At 44.0% G+C, this 14,296-nt stretch overlaps 1 protein-coding gene across 3 annotated transcripts in view; it reads right to left on the reverse strand.

Moving 5' to 3' along the window:
* The window catches only part of CALCRL (calcitonin receptor like receptor), a 91,639-nt gene that overhangs the window by 36,576 nt on the left and 40,767 nt on the right, over nt 1-14,296 (reverse strand). The gene's annotated exons all lie outside the window — the stretch shown is intronic.

Here is a 14,296-nt window from a genome sequence, read left to right on the forward strand (position 1 = left end):
CAAGGGAAGAGCCTGCAAGACGAAAGATGGAATGGTACACAAGCCAGGACTGAAATTGTGCAATTTTAAAAAAAGCAACAACCCCAAACCCAGAAGCTTTTCTCTTGGGAATGATGGGATCAGAGTTACCTAAACAATATAGATATTCATTTATGTGTGCAATCACTGCCGCAAGAATGATATTTGCCCCAAAACGGGAAAAAGAAGAAGTCCCGACAAAAGAAGAATGGTTACAGAAATTCATGGACTATGCAGAAATGGTGAAACTTACCGGAAGGATAGGAAGTCAAGACAACAGACTTTTTATCAAGGAATGGATATCGTTTATTGGAGATTTACAAACAAATCGTAAACAAACTAAAACATTAGCAGGATTACTGTAAAAACATGTATGAAATGGATGAGGAAAAGAATTGATAGTGTTTATTGGGATATGCAGAAGGGCGTAAAAAAAGAGGGTAAATTCATGGAACCACTGAAAGAGGGGGAGGGAAGTCAAAGTTCGATATGTGAGAATTGTTTTAATTTCTTTCTTGAGATGTTTATTTGTTATAAATGAAAATCATAAATAAACTTCATTTTTTAAAAAGGACCAAAATGGTGCTGAATAAGATTGCTTCCCCTTCCACATCAACTGTCACCAATCCTATTTTTCTACTTGGTCCCGCTTACCCTTCTGAAACCATTTTTCCTGCTTCCCTTCCCAAACTCTGCATTCCATAATGGCACAAGCGAAGTCATTACACATGTTCTGCTGAGTCTAGCAGACATTGCATGGACCAGGTTCTTTGGCTTATTCTTTGTGAAGAAATATTGAATTATTTGATGATGGCCTGAGGCTGTTCTGGAAGGAGATCAGACAATTTCAGAGGACAAGTCTCTACCAACCACAATTAACCATAGTAGCTACATGCAATTTCCAGGATGTCAGTGAGTACTAACTGTGTGATGTAAAGGTGAAGGAAAACAAAACAAAACAAAACATTTTTGAAAAACAAAAATGCCTTCGTTTTAATCAGCTTCATTTTACTTTAACTGCTCGCTCACTGGTTTCAGCAGAGACCCCGCTGCATTCCAATGCCCATAACTTTGGTGTTTTCTGTTCAAACGGCACCAAATGTGCAGAATTCTATGATTCTCTCAGGGCACCAAACTTGAAAATTTCAGACAGACTGGGCAAAAGGTCCTTGGGACTTGATATCTCGCTTTATCACTACCCTAAGGAGTCTCAAAGCGGCTAACAATCTCCTCCCCCCCCCCACAACAAACACTCTGTGAGGTGAGTGGGGCTGAGAGACTTCAAAGAAATGTGACTAGCCCAAGGTCACCCAGCAGCTGCATGTGGAGGAGCAGGGAATCAAACCCGGTTCACCAGATTACGAGTCCACCGCTCTTAACCACTACACCACACTGGCTCTCCTTGTTTTAGAGGTGATGAAAAAGGACAGGACAGCCGATAAGCTTCCTTTTAGAGGAGACCCATCCTCTTCTCCAGATTGTACCTTTGGCGTTTTCCAGACAAAAGGCATGAAATATTCACACGTTGAACTGCTAGCTCTGCACATCGTGCATGTCAGTTTTCAGGCAGTTTGCATGCTCACAAATACAAGTGAAAATGAAAATGAACGGGGGAGCATTCATTTGCCCTTTCCTTTGCCTTTGAAATAAATACATACCCCTACTGACTGTCAGCTGTTAGACTGAAGGAGAAACAGAAGAGGCATTTTGCCCCCATGTCCCCAAAACATCTGGGTCACCACTGATAGAAATAGATTTTCTGGGAAAGACGGATCTCTGATCCGGAAGCCCCTATCATATGTTCTTAATTTGATCATCGAAAGGAAGAAGAAATATCCTCAGCAACATTGAGCACTGCTCATCCATCCTCCATTGCTTTTGTGGCCAATGGGTGATAGCCATACAGTGTTTCTCAAACTTAATCTCCGTTCCAAAACAAAAGCGTTCCAAAACCAAGGCGCGCTTTCCCATAGAAAATGGATTAATCCATTTCAGACTTTTAATAACAATCCCCAAAACAGCAATTTAACATGAATTTTACTATCTAATGAGACCATTGATCCATAAAATGAAAGCAATAAACAATGTTCAGTGGTACCTCGGGTGAAGAACGTAATTCGTTCTGGAGGTCCATTCTTAACCTGAAACTGTTCTTAACCTGAGGTACCACTTTAGCTAATGGGGCCTCCTGCTGCCGCCGGAGCCCGATTTCTGTTCTTATTCTGAAGCAAAGTTCTTAACCTGAGGTACTATTTCTGGGTTAGTGGAGTGTGTAACCTGAAGCGTATGTAACCTGAAGCGTATGTACTCTGAAGCGTATGTAACCTGAGGTACCACTGTAATTGACCGCCTTAGTGTTCTTTGTAGATGCCCCCCAAAATAGCTCAACAACTTTGGCCAACCCTGCCCCCCCAAAAAGCTCAAAAACTTTGTAGTCTACTCTCCACAATATATATATATATATATATATATATAGCTTAACAACTTTGGCCAACCCTCCCCTAAAAAAATCTCAACAACTCTTGGCAATGACAATGGGTAGATCACAGCCAGTCTTTTTATACTGTGAGTAGATCACAGTTTCTTGGGGGTTGGATGTGCCTGGTGTACAGTGGTACCTCAAGTTAAGTACTTAATTTGTTCCGGAGGTCCATTCTTAACCTGAAACTGTTCTTAACCTGAAGCACCACTTTAGCTAATGGAGCCTCCCGCTGCCGGCGCGCTGCCGGAGCACGATTTCTGTTCTCATCCTGAAGCAAAGTTCTTAACCCGGGGTACTATTTTTGGATTAGCGGAGTCTGTAACCTGAAGCGTATGTAACCTGAAGCATCTGTAACCCGAGGTACCACTGTACTGCAGTCACACAATCAATCAGTAGCTGAACTGGGTTCCACACAGTCACACACACAAAAAAGAGCCACAAAAATGCAAAATAAGTAGCAAAATCAGACAGACTTCAGTGTAACACTCCAAACAGAAGTGTGGCACTAAACTTGGAAGCGTAAGTCTCAAAACGGAGCACGTTCAGCTTCCAAAAAAAGTTCACAAACCGGAACACTTACTTCCAGGTTTGCAGTGTTTGGGTTCCAAGTTGTTTGAGAACCAAGGTGTTTGAGAACCAAGGTACCACTGTATTAAGAGAAAACCCACAGAAATCAATGGCCTTGAGTGGGTTTTATGCCAATAGCTAGATATTGCCCCGTGGCTTTGCGTTGTTTAAGCAATTCTGTTTTGTACTATGGAAATTTAAATTCCTACATGCACAGCTCTGTCTAGACTCAGGCAGCATTTTCCCATACGCTCCACTCTCTCTAATCTTCAGACTTATTTTCTCCAACAGTCATGACCTACAAGATAGATTTATGACAGTAAACAAACAGTTGACTCCATGGATACTATTTTGGACAAATACAACTCTTTTAAATAGGTATGATAAAATTCTTCTCAAGCTAGGACTGGGATAGGAAGCATATTTACTCAGTTCTAGGCATGTTTATTATGGGACGCGGGTGGCGCAGTGGGTAAAAGCCTCAGCGCTTAGGGCTTGTCGATCGAAAGGTCGGCGGTTCGAATCCCCGCGGCAGGGTGCGCTCCCGTTGCTCGGTCCCAGCGCCTGCCAACCTAGCAGTTCGAAAGCACCCCCGGGTGCAAGTAGATAAATAGGGACCGCTTACTAGCGGGAAGGTAAACGGCGTTTCCGTGTGCGGCTCTGGCTCGCCAGAGCAGCGATGTCACGCTGGCCACGTGACCCGGAAGTGTCTGCGGACAGCGCTGGCCCCCGGCCTCTTGAGTGAGATGGGCGCACAACCCTAGAGTCTGTCAAGACTGGCCCGTACGGGCAGGGGTACCTTTACCTTTACCTTTAGGCATGTTTATTAGACGTATGTGGCATTAATCTGGATGGGTTTTACTTCCATGTAAGTGCATAGCATGATTTCACAACCTAGTGTGGTGTCTTTCACAAAAACCTACATATAATGTACATCAAAAGATTTTATTTTTTTTAAAAAAAATCCTGATTTAACTTAATTGTGGTGGCATCCCATGGCGATCACACAGGGTCCCCGGATGTTTGACAGTCTATTGACCCTGTGCCACCACTGTAATTGCTTTCTTCGCTGCCACCAACCCGTTTCTCACAGGGACACACAGAGTCCAGACAGTTGTTAACATTATAATCAAGTTTATTTTATAGGCATGAACAAGCTTATGGTTTCAGTTAATTTTTCTTGTCGGTTTCTTAATCTTAGTTCCTTCACTGTCCTATATGTTCCTAACAACTTCAAAACTGATTATCCCAACTAACTATCTGACTCCACCTCACAATTCCTCTCACTCTCTCACCACACAGCTCGACCAACCCACAGACTTATCCTCCCTCTTCCTTCTCCAACTCCCAACTGACTTCCACACAACTCCAACTCGAACTCTAACTCCTCCTATCAGTTTCCACTGGCCAATCACGTCACACTCATTTAGCCCTTTCCTTATGACCAACCTAGGAGGCAAACGCCACACATCCTCTACCAAAAAAACAAGTGTATAGTGGTTAACAAAGATGTAAGAAATCTGTCAAATGCAGGCAAATGTAGGAAATCTGCCAAATGCTTAACACTTACTGAAAAAACGATCATGTAAAATGTGTGGACTCTCAGCCTAACCATGCCACCTGGATATAAACATAATAAGAAAATGAAAAAAAATAACTGCAAAAGCTCAATTACCCTCATTCAATTTCTTCACTGCATAGTGACACTAATGGCAAGAGGTAAGAAGGGAGTGAAGGCGTAACAAAAATATTGAGTATTAGGGAATGAAAGCATGCTTCTAGGATAGATTTGACGTATGATAAATGCATTTTTAACATACGATTTCACTGAAGCAAGGAAGACTCTGTGAACCAGCTTCTGTTGCTTCATTACTATTGCAAAAGCTAGGCAGACAATATGACTTTATTTTTATATACCTTTATTTTTATATACAATATGACTTTATTTTATATACCTTGGGTTAAGTACTTAATTCGTTCCGGATGTCCGCTCTTAACCTGAAACTGTTCTTAACCTGAAGCACCACTTTAGCTAATGGGACCTCCCACTGCCGCCGCGCTGCCGGAGCACAATTTCTGTTCTGTGACAGATGGCCATCCGAGCTCTGTTTAAAAAACCTCCAACATAAAGGTAAAGGACCCTTTGACTCTGCGGTTCTGGCGCGCATCTCGTTTTACCGGCCGAGGGAGCTGACGTTTGTCCGCAGACAGTTTTTCCAGGTCATGTGGCCAGCATGACTAAGCCGCTTCTGGCGAAACCAGAGCAGCGCATGGAAATGCCATTTACCTTCCCGCTGGAGCGGTACCTATTTATCTACTTGCACTTTGTGCTTTCGAACTGCTAGGTTGGCAGGAGCAGGGACCGAGCAATGGGAGCTCACCCCGTCGCGGGATTCAAACTGCCGACCTTCTGATCGGCAAGCCCTAGGCTCTGTGGTTTAACCCACAGCGCCACCCGCGTCCCTTTACTTTTAGATTTATTTCACACAGGTGGAAAATGAACAAAGATGTGCTCCAAAACAGGTCCAGAATTCCACAAAGAAGCCCTCTTCTTTGTGCTATGAGGCTCTGAACTGAGAACTGGCTTAGAACATCATGTTCCATCTCCTAGAGATGGCAAACCCATTTAAACTGGGTTAACCTTTTGCGGCAAACTATTATCAACTCAGCGCCGTGTTTTTTCCTGTTTTAAAAACATGTCCTCAATGGACATTTAAAATAACTTTCTTTCCTGCGCAACCTGGTGCCAAAAAAAGAAGAAGCAAGAAAGCAACTCCCTATTTCAAACAAAGCCCTGCTGGAAAAGAAATGCGTTGTCATGCTTGAAAGAACACATTTTGAAAACGCTCGCTCTTCCGAAAGGCAACACACATTCATTACTGGGCAAAATAATCTGGGAAACCAAAGAAGTTCGTTTCTGAAGAGATAGCATCTCATCATCACATCATCTGACTGAAAAGTTCTCTTCGGGCATTTTACTTGCGTGCAAAGTCAAGATGCAAGCAGGGAGAAGAGGACATGAGTCCAAACACAAACACCCATCTCTGCCTCCCTCCATGCGTTGGGGGTCAATGAGCGGGGGGAGAGCAAGGGGGTGGAGCTCATCACAATTTCCCTGCACCAATGTTGGATTCTGCATGCAAGCAGAATGGCCATAAACACCTGAAGACTGCAAGCCTTTCTTGCTGGTGAACCAGTATTGTGGAATTTTAGCACTTCCTAGCAGTAGTCCCATGGACTGCAAGAAGATCAAACCTATCCATTCTGAAGGAAATCAGCCCTGAGTGCTCACTGGAAGGACAGATCCTGAAGCTGAGGCTCCAATACTTTGGCCACCTCATGAGAAGAGAAGACTCCCTGGGAAAGACCCTGATGTTGGGAAAGATGGAGGGCACAAGGAGAAGGGGACGACAGAGGACAAGATGGTTGGACAGTGTTCTTGAAGCTACTAACGTGAGTTTGACCAAACTGCGGGAGGCAGTGGAAGACAGGAGTGCCGGGCGTGCTCTGGTCCATGGGGTCACGAAGAGTCGGACACGACTAAACGACTAAACAACAACAACAATCACTTGTAGATCCACCTGTTTAGGAGCAAGCATTCCCCTGAACTTGTGCCCTACTTGTTTTAATTAATTGCTAGGCAACCCTGTATTGGGAAATTTATCATCTTCCAAAGCAACTACTCTATTCAGAACTTAAAAATAGAAAGCGTAATGCAGGTGGTCAACAAAAGAGGTTTAAGGACTCTCTCAAGGTAAATCTAAAAAAAAAAAGTAGTATAAACACCAACAATTGGGAAAAACTTGCCTGCGAGTGCTCCAGAAGAACAGCCTTTACCAAAGGTATCATGGGCTTTGAAGACGCTTGAACGCAGTACGAAGGGGAGAAACATGCTAAGAGGAAGGCACCCTTAGAAAATCCACACTGTGATCAACGCCCTCCTGGAAACCTATGTCCCCACTGTGGAAGGATGTGTGGATCGAGAATTGGCCTCCACAGTCACTTGTGGACTCACTGTTAAAACCGTGTTTACAGAAGACAATCTTACTCGGCTACGAATGATTGCCAAAGAAGAAGATAATGTGGATGGGTGGATGGAGGAGTATTAACGTATATAAAATTGTACATATGGTTGATTTGAATATGTTATTATTGATTATGTATACCCAATGTATCAGCCGCCTGGGGGGTTTCATTGTTTGTGTTTTGGTTGTTGGTAAAAAATTAAAATTTAATAAAAACACACACACACACACAAAAATACTGTGTTTATGGAAGACGATCGCCAAAGAAGAAGAAGAATGTCTAATGTTTTACAATTTTTTATGTGCTGTAAATATTATTATTATTGTTGTTGTTGTTGTTGTTATCATCATCATCATTAGTAAATTGATTTGCTTTATTGCTTTTTTTAATTGCAGGTGCTTTCATTCCTTTGATGAAATTCTTTTATTGTATTTTAATTATGCACTTATGCATTTCTTTATGCATTTTAGTTACGTAGTATTTTATACATTGGTAACTTAGGTTAAGAACATAATTCGTTCTGGAGGTCCGTTCTTAACCTGAAACTGTTCTTAACCTGAGGTACCATTTTAGCTAATAGGGCCTCCCACTGCTGCCGTGGCGCCGGAGCACGATTTCTGTTCTCATCCTGAAGCAAAGTTCTTAACCCAAGGTACTATTTCTGGGCTAGCGGAGTCTGTAACCTGAAGCGTCTGTAACCTGAAGCGTCTGTAACCCGAGGTACCACTGTACTTGTAAACTCCTTAGAAGCCATTTTACAATGCAAGTGCATAACCTCCAACAATTCACTGATGAAATTAGGGATGGCTTCCAACATATATAAAAACATAGTAAAACAAAAAACTTCCCTATACAGGGCTGCCTTCAGATGTCTTCTAAAAGTTGTGTAGCTACTTATCTCTTTGGATCAGGGGTCCGATAACTCCATACCTTTCCACATTTCCCTGATGAAAATAGGGACGTCCTAAGGAAAAGTGGGACATTCCAGGATCAAATCAGAAACCAGGATGGTTCCTGTAAATCTAGGACTGTCCCTGGAAAACAGGCACACTTGCATATGTTATATACACCATTAAATTAATAAACAAGGACTCTGGAACCACCAAAATTCTATTTTTTAAAAAAGTGTCAGGAGGAGGCAGAAAAAAAATAAGCCTCTTTCCTAAAAGAAGACTACTTTCTAGAAAATGGAGTACACAGCCCTAGCCTAGATTTTGCAAAGCTTGCTTCATGCTCGATAATCAAGCTTGCTGCATCAAAGGCAATGTGCCCCGCAAAGTGCACTTAGCAAAGCAGAAATGCGCTCGCTCTGTAGTAAAATGCTTTGCATTGATGCCAAAACCTGGACAGCCTTAATAAGAAATGAGAGAACTTCGCTAAAGCTGAAACTGATCACAACACAAGCACAGTTGAAAGCAGGACCAAGGAAAGAGGAATAAGCAAACATCCGTACAGAAAAAAAATGTGATGGGTTTTTCGATTCAGACATGCATCTGCAAATATCAAAGGGGAATCAGATGTCTGTATAAAGTCAAGGGATGCTCTTTGCAAGGGCTGACATCAAAAGTGGGTAAATGCTGTTCCAGCTTGACTGGAAAGGACCCTTATTCAATTCAGTGCTTTTTCGTTCTTTTTTTCTCAATTAAATGCATTTTTTATAATAGATGTCCCTATGGGTACATCTTCATATGTAAAAAAAAAAGGTAAAGATAAAGGACTCCTGGACGGTTAAGTCCAGTCAAAGGTGACTATGGGGTTGCGGTGCTCATCTCGCTTTCAGGCCGAGGGAGCCGGTGTTTGTCCACAGACAGCTTTCCGGGTCATGTGGCCAGCAGGACTAAACCGCTTCTGGCGCAACGGGACACCGTAACGGAAACCAGAGCACATGGAAACAAGTTTACCTTCCCACCGCAGCGGTACCTATTTATCTACTCACACAGGTATGCTTTCAAACTGCTAGGTTGGCTGGAGCTGGGACAGAGCAATGGGAGCTCACTCTGTACCACGGATTTGAACCGCTGACCTTCTGATCGGCAAGGCCAAGAGGCTTGGTGGTTTAGACCACAGCGCCACCTGCATCCCTCTTCATATGTCACTAGTTTAGGAACAGCTGCCTAATATAGTGGTAGCTCGTGCTACGAACAGGATCCGTTCTAGAGGCCCGTCCGTTACGTGACATGCCCGCGACTCAAAGCGCTGAGTCTGCGCAGGCACGCAGCAAGATTTGGTGCTTCTGTGCATGCGTGAAGCACGATTTTGTCCCTTTGCAAAGTAAGCTCAAGAACTTTAAAATGGTCCTCAAAAAAGGGGCTTTTCCCCTTTGCAAAAGAAGCTGTAAAACTGTAAGCTGATCCTCTCAAAAACGGGGCTTTTCTCGTTTGCAAAAGAAGCTGCACAACGGTGAGATGATTCCAAAAAAAAGGGGCTTTCCCCCTTTCCTCCTCTAAAAACTAGGCACATCTTAAGGTCAGGTGCATCTTATGGAGCGAAAAATACGGTAAGCTGTTCTTAAACCAAGGTACCACTGTACAGAATCTGACAAAGGGTACATTTGCACTGTCTGCACAGACTTGCAGTGGCTCTCCGGGGGTTCAGCCTGGAGTCTTTTGCAGCACTGCCTGGAGTTGCCATTAGCTCTACCACTTTCCCCAACTGCACCAGTCATATCAAAATAGTGTTCTTTGCCACCCATGATGCCAGTGATACTAATCCAATCAGATAACAAACAGTTGAATGTGACTAAGGGAGCAGTAGAGCTCAGACTGAATTATGGATACATACTGTCATATCTGCTGATCATGATTTAACTGCCCTGCTCTCAAATAAACCTAAGCAAGGATAAAAGCATCGTTGTGTTGTTTGGTTTGCCCTGAAAGTACTCAAGCGTAATGTGCAGTGCAATGAAATTAATGTGGTGTCCTCATAAACCATAGATTAGAGCCGCCACTCTGCAAACAAACACACCGCAAGTGGGGAAAAAGGCAGCAAATGCACTGGTTTTCCAGACTTTCACCAAATGGCCCCTGTAGACAAGAATGCTTCAAGGTTCAGTCGCAGGACTCATGCCCAATGAAATAACACAAGTGACCTGATGGCTTGCACTATGTTGTGAGAGTTTATGAATCCACTGCAAAACAGTGTATGAATGTTGTTGTTGTTGTTTAGTCATGTCCGACTCTTCGTGACCCCATGGACCAGAGCATGCCAGGCACTCCTGTCTTCCACTGCCCCCCGCAGTTTGGTCAGACTCATGCTGGTAGCTTCGAGAACACTCATCTCATCCTCTGTCGTCCCCTTCTCCTTGTGCCCTCCATCTTTCCCAACATCAGGGTCTTCTCCAGGGAGTCTTCTCTTCTCATGAGGTGGCCAAAGTACTGGAGCCTCAGCTTCAGGATCTGTCCTTCCAGTGAGCACTCAGGGCTGATTTCCTTAAGAATGGATAAGTTTGATCTTCTTGCAGTCCATGGGACTCTCAAGAGTCTCCTCCAGCACCATAATTCAAAAGCATCAATTCTTCGGCGATCAGCCTTCTTTATGGTCCAGCTCTCACTTCCATACATCACTACTGGGGAAACCATAGCATTTACTATACGGACCTTTGTTGGCAAGGTGATGTCTCTACTTTTTTTTGTATGAATACTACAGGCTATTGGAGACATCTGATCTCTTAACAACTCATGGACAACTCATTTATTTATCACTTGATGCTCTAGTAAACTAGCTCTTAGTGAAACCAGAGGCAGTTACTGGGGGGACGGGACTCCTCTCATTCCTTCTAACATTCCAATTCTACTTCATGCAGTGCAACATTTGTATTTATTATTATAATCTCTGTACTTGTGAGATCCCCCAGTTAATAACAGGTCCACAATGACTGAGTGAGACTGTTGGTCCATCTAGCTCAGAAAGCTTTCTCTAAAGTTTCACGGCATATCCCAGCTTTACCTGAAGATGCCAGGGATCAAAGCTTCCCCCTTACAGACCTCCGCGTTTGATGAAAATAACCTTCTACTAATTTTTTTGCTATCTGCCTTCAATTTAATTCCCCACCTACATCTTCAATAATGGAATTATGAGAATTAGCATTAGTCATAGATGAATATGATGCACTGCGCTGTCATCAAACCTGACAAAGACAAAGGAGAATGTTTTTGGAAGAAAACTAATACCGAACACATCTGATAGTTTTCTAAAAATTGTAAAGATCTGGGGATGATGGAATGAGACCACAGACTCACTGCAACCTGGTTCTCCTAAATGTAACAACCTTAAATACATTGCAGCTTATGCAATCATTTCTCCTGGCTCTCCAAATACTGTTGTGACTCTTTACTCCCGATGGTGTGAAAGAAAGAGATATAATCCAGCAACCTCTGGAGAAGCAGGTACCCCATCCAGCTCTGAGCAACCCTGGCCTCTCTTTAGCACAGGGGTCAGCAACCTTTTTCATTTTTTTTAAATATTTTTTATTGAGTTTCTTTTCTTAAAGTCATAGACACAAAATTAGAGTAAGAAAATACAAGAAACAAATACAAAACCGAAATAATAAAAAGGTCATTACAATCCAATTTTCAGTAGTTTTTTCAGTATTCCAAATGGACTTACCCACATCCTCCCGACTCTGCGTTCTTTGTAGTAAAAGTTTCAGCAATTTGTTACCCTGTTTCTTAACTTACTGTATCTTTCAGTTATTATGTTTCTAAGTTCACAATATTGTATCCCAACTTTGTACATTTAAAACCTTTTTCAGCCGTGGGCTGGTCCACCGTCCCTCAGACCATGTGGTGGGCTGGACTATATTTTTTGGGGGGCGGGGGATGAACGAATTCCTATGCCCCAGAGATGCATTGTAAATAAAAGGACACATTCTACTCATGTAAAAAGACGCTGATTCCTGGACCGTCTGCAGGCCGGATTCAAAAGGCGATTGGGCCACATCCAGCCCCTGGGCCTTAGGTTGCCTACCCCTGGTTTAGCAAGACCACCACCTAAGTTCACACCTTGAGGTGGCTTCCATAAACATGTAAGTACAACGAATGCAACCAGCTCCCTTTTATCTTCCGTGACTCTTTCCATGTTAAAGGAAAGCCTCTCCACTTAACCCAAAGCAAGAGCAAATGTTACAAAGGATTAACAACCTTAAGTGAGGGATTAAAGGATTACGTTACCTGCAGGGATCTGCCGTTTATTTGCGAGAGGAACTGAACAATCCGGTCATTCTCCTGGAGAAATGCCAGCTTTTCTTCATTCCTACTATCTGGTGACTGACATTGCAACATGACATGTCTGTTTGTCTCCAGAACTGCTTCTGGACCCTATTGCTACCTCCTGGAAGTGGAAGCAGATTCCATGCCATCATAACAGAACAGAGCCACAATATGAGCTTCCTGGCAGTCGCGTTGCTGCCGCTGAACAGAGGTGGCACTCAGCTGTGGTGGCAGAATGGCTGGTGAGGTGCAGCTGCCTTGGGGGAACCAATCTGGTGTTCCTGCTTGGGCATCCACACAGCCCCGACCACACACTATTTCCATCCTCCTTCCCAGCAAGCAGTAACAACACGACCGCTTGGAAGCTAGAATTTGGAAGCTTGGAAGCTAGAACTCTGACCCACCAGGCAAGCTGCTTCAGAGACATGGCCAGCATTGGCTAATGGTCAGGTGAGGTAAAGATAAGGTAAAGGACCTCTGGATGGTTAAGTCCAGTCAAAGGCGACTATGGGGTTGCGGCTCTCATCTCGCTTTTCAGGCCGAGGGAGTTGGCGTTTGTCCACAGACAGCTTTCCGGGTCACATGGCCAGCAGGACTAAACCGCTTCTGGCGCAGCAGGACACCATGACGGAAACCAGAGCGCATGGAAACACCCTTTACCTTCCTGCCACAGCAGTCCCTATCTTTCAAACTGGTGTGCTTTCGAACTGCTAGGTTGGCAGGAGCTGGGACAGAGCAATGGGAGCTCACTTCATCATGGGGATTCGAACCGGCCACCTTCTGATCAGCAAGCCCAAGTGGCTCAGTGGTTTATACCAGGGATGTCCAACAGGTCAATCGCAATCTGCTGGTAGAGGTTTTGGTAGATCACGGTCAATCACTGTGTCCTTTTCCTTAGAGTTGGTAAAATAGAATCTGGCCCCGCCCCCTTGCCCTGCTCTCCATTGTTTCATGATCTGCAGAATGGAAGATGGAGTTTACTCAGTGAGGCTGTTTGTTTCCCCTGCGATCTGCTGGTGAGTGGCTGTCATAGCTGTCAACTTTCAGATTTGAACATAAGGGAGGAGCAGCCTCAAAAATAAGGGATCAGCAGCCTCACCTGTCCCAGGAACAGTCTACGGAATATCTAACAATCCAGGATAGCAGCGGGAAATGGTGCTGGAATAAGGGAATTTCCCGCAAAAAAAAGGAAGGTTGACAGCTTTGGTTGCTGTTCCTCTTTTTCTCCCCAAACTAATAAAAATGGGGCTTTCCTCCTAACTTTGACCTGAACCCCCCAAAAAACAGGGCCTTCCTTCCCCAAAAAGGTAACAACTTTGACATGAAACCCCCCAAAACAGGGTTTTTTTTAAATTCTGTAAGTAGATTGAGTCTCTTGGGAGCTGGCCACCTGCATCCCAATCAGTCAGGGAAGATTGGAGTTGCAGTCTGGCAACACCTAGCAGGCCACAGGTTCCCCATTTAAGGAAAAAGATGTTATAAAGGACATTTTGTGGCACTAATTGCAGAATAATTACAGGACAGATGCCCAGATGGTCTCAGCTGTACTTTGGCTGCTCGCACTCTGGTGAATTATGGAGGACACTCTTTGTACTGTCTTTCTGCATTGGGTCCCATTTCTGCATCATGCAGGATCAAGCAGTCCCCAGGCTGTACTAACTGCAGGTGGAAGTCTGCATATTTGAATGCTCCCAGACTACAAACGCAACAACGACGTGCTGCTGTTCCACAGGCAATGAGTCCCCGGTGGAAGAGTGAATTCAAACATGCTTTCTTCATCCTGCAGTCTAAATTGGTACAGTCCGTCGAGGGGGGGGGGGATAGCAAATTGACCAATGAATACAGGCATGTGTGCACGGCACACAGAGTATTTTCTTCACCACACGACATGTGACGACGAATGCCAGCATCAGTCTCTGAAAAGCAGGCCCAACGCTGGGGTGAATTTGAGCTGGGCTCGGATGCTTAAGGCGTGGCCGTGAGAAAGTCTGCTGCT

This window comes from Podarcis muralis, chromosome 1 (assembly GCF_964188315.1).
Source record: "Podarcis muralis chromosome 1, rPodMur119.hap1.1, whole genome shotgun sequence".
Lineage (NCBI taxonomy): Eukaryota > Metazoa > Chordata > Lepidosauria > Squamata > Lacertidae > Podarcis > Podarcis muralis.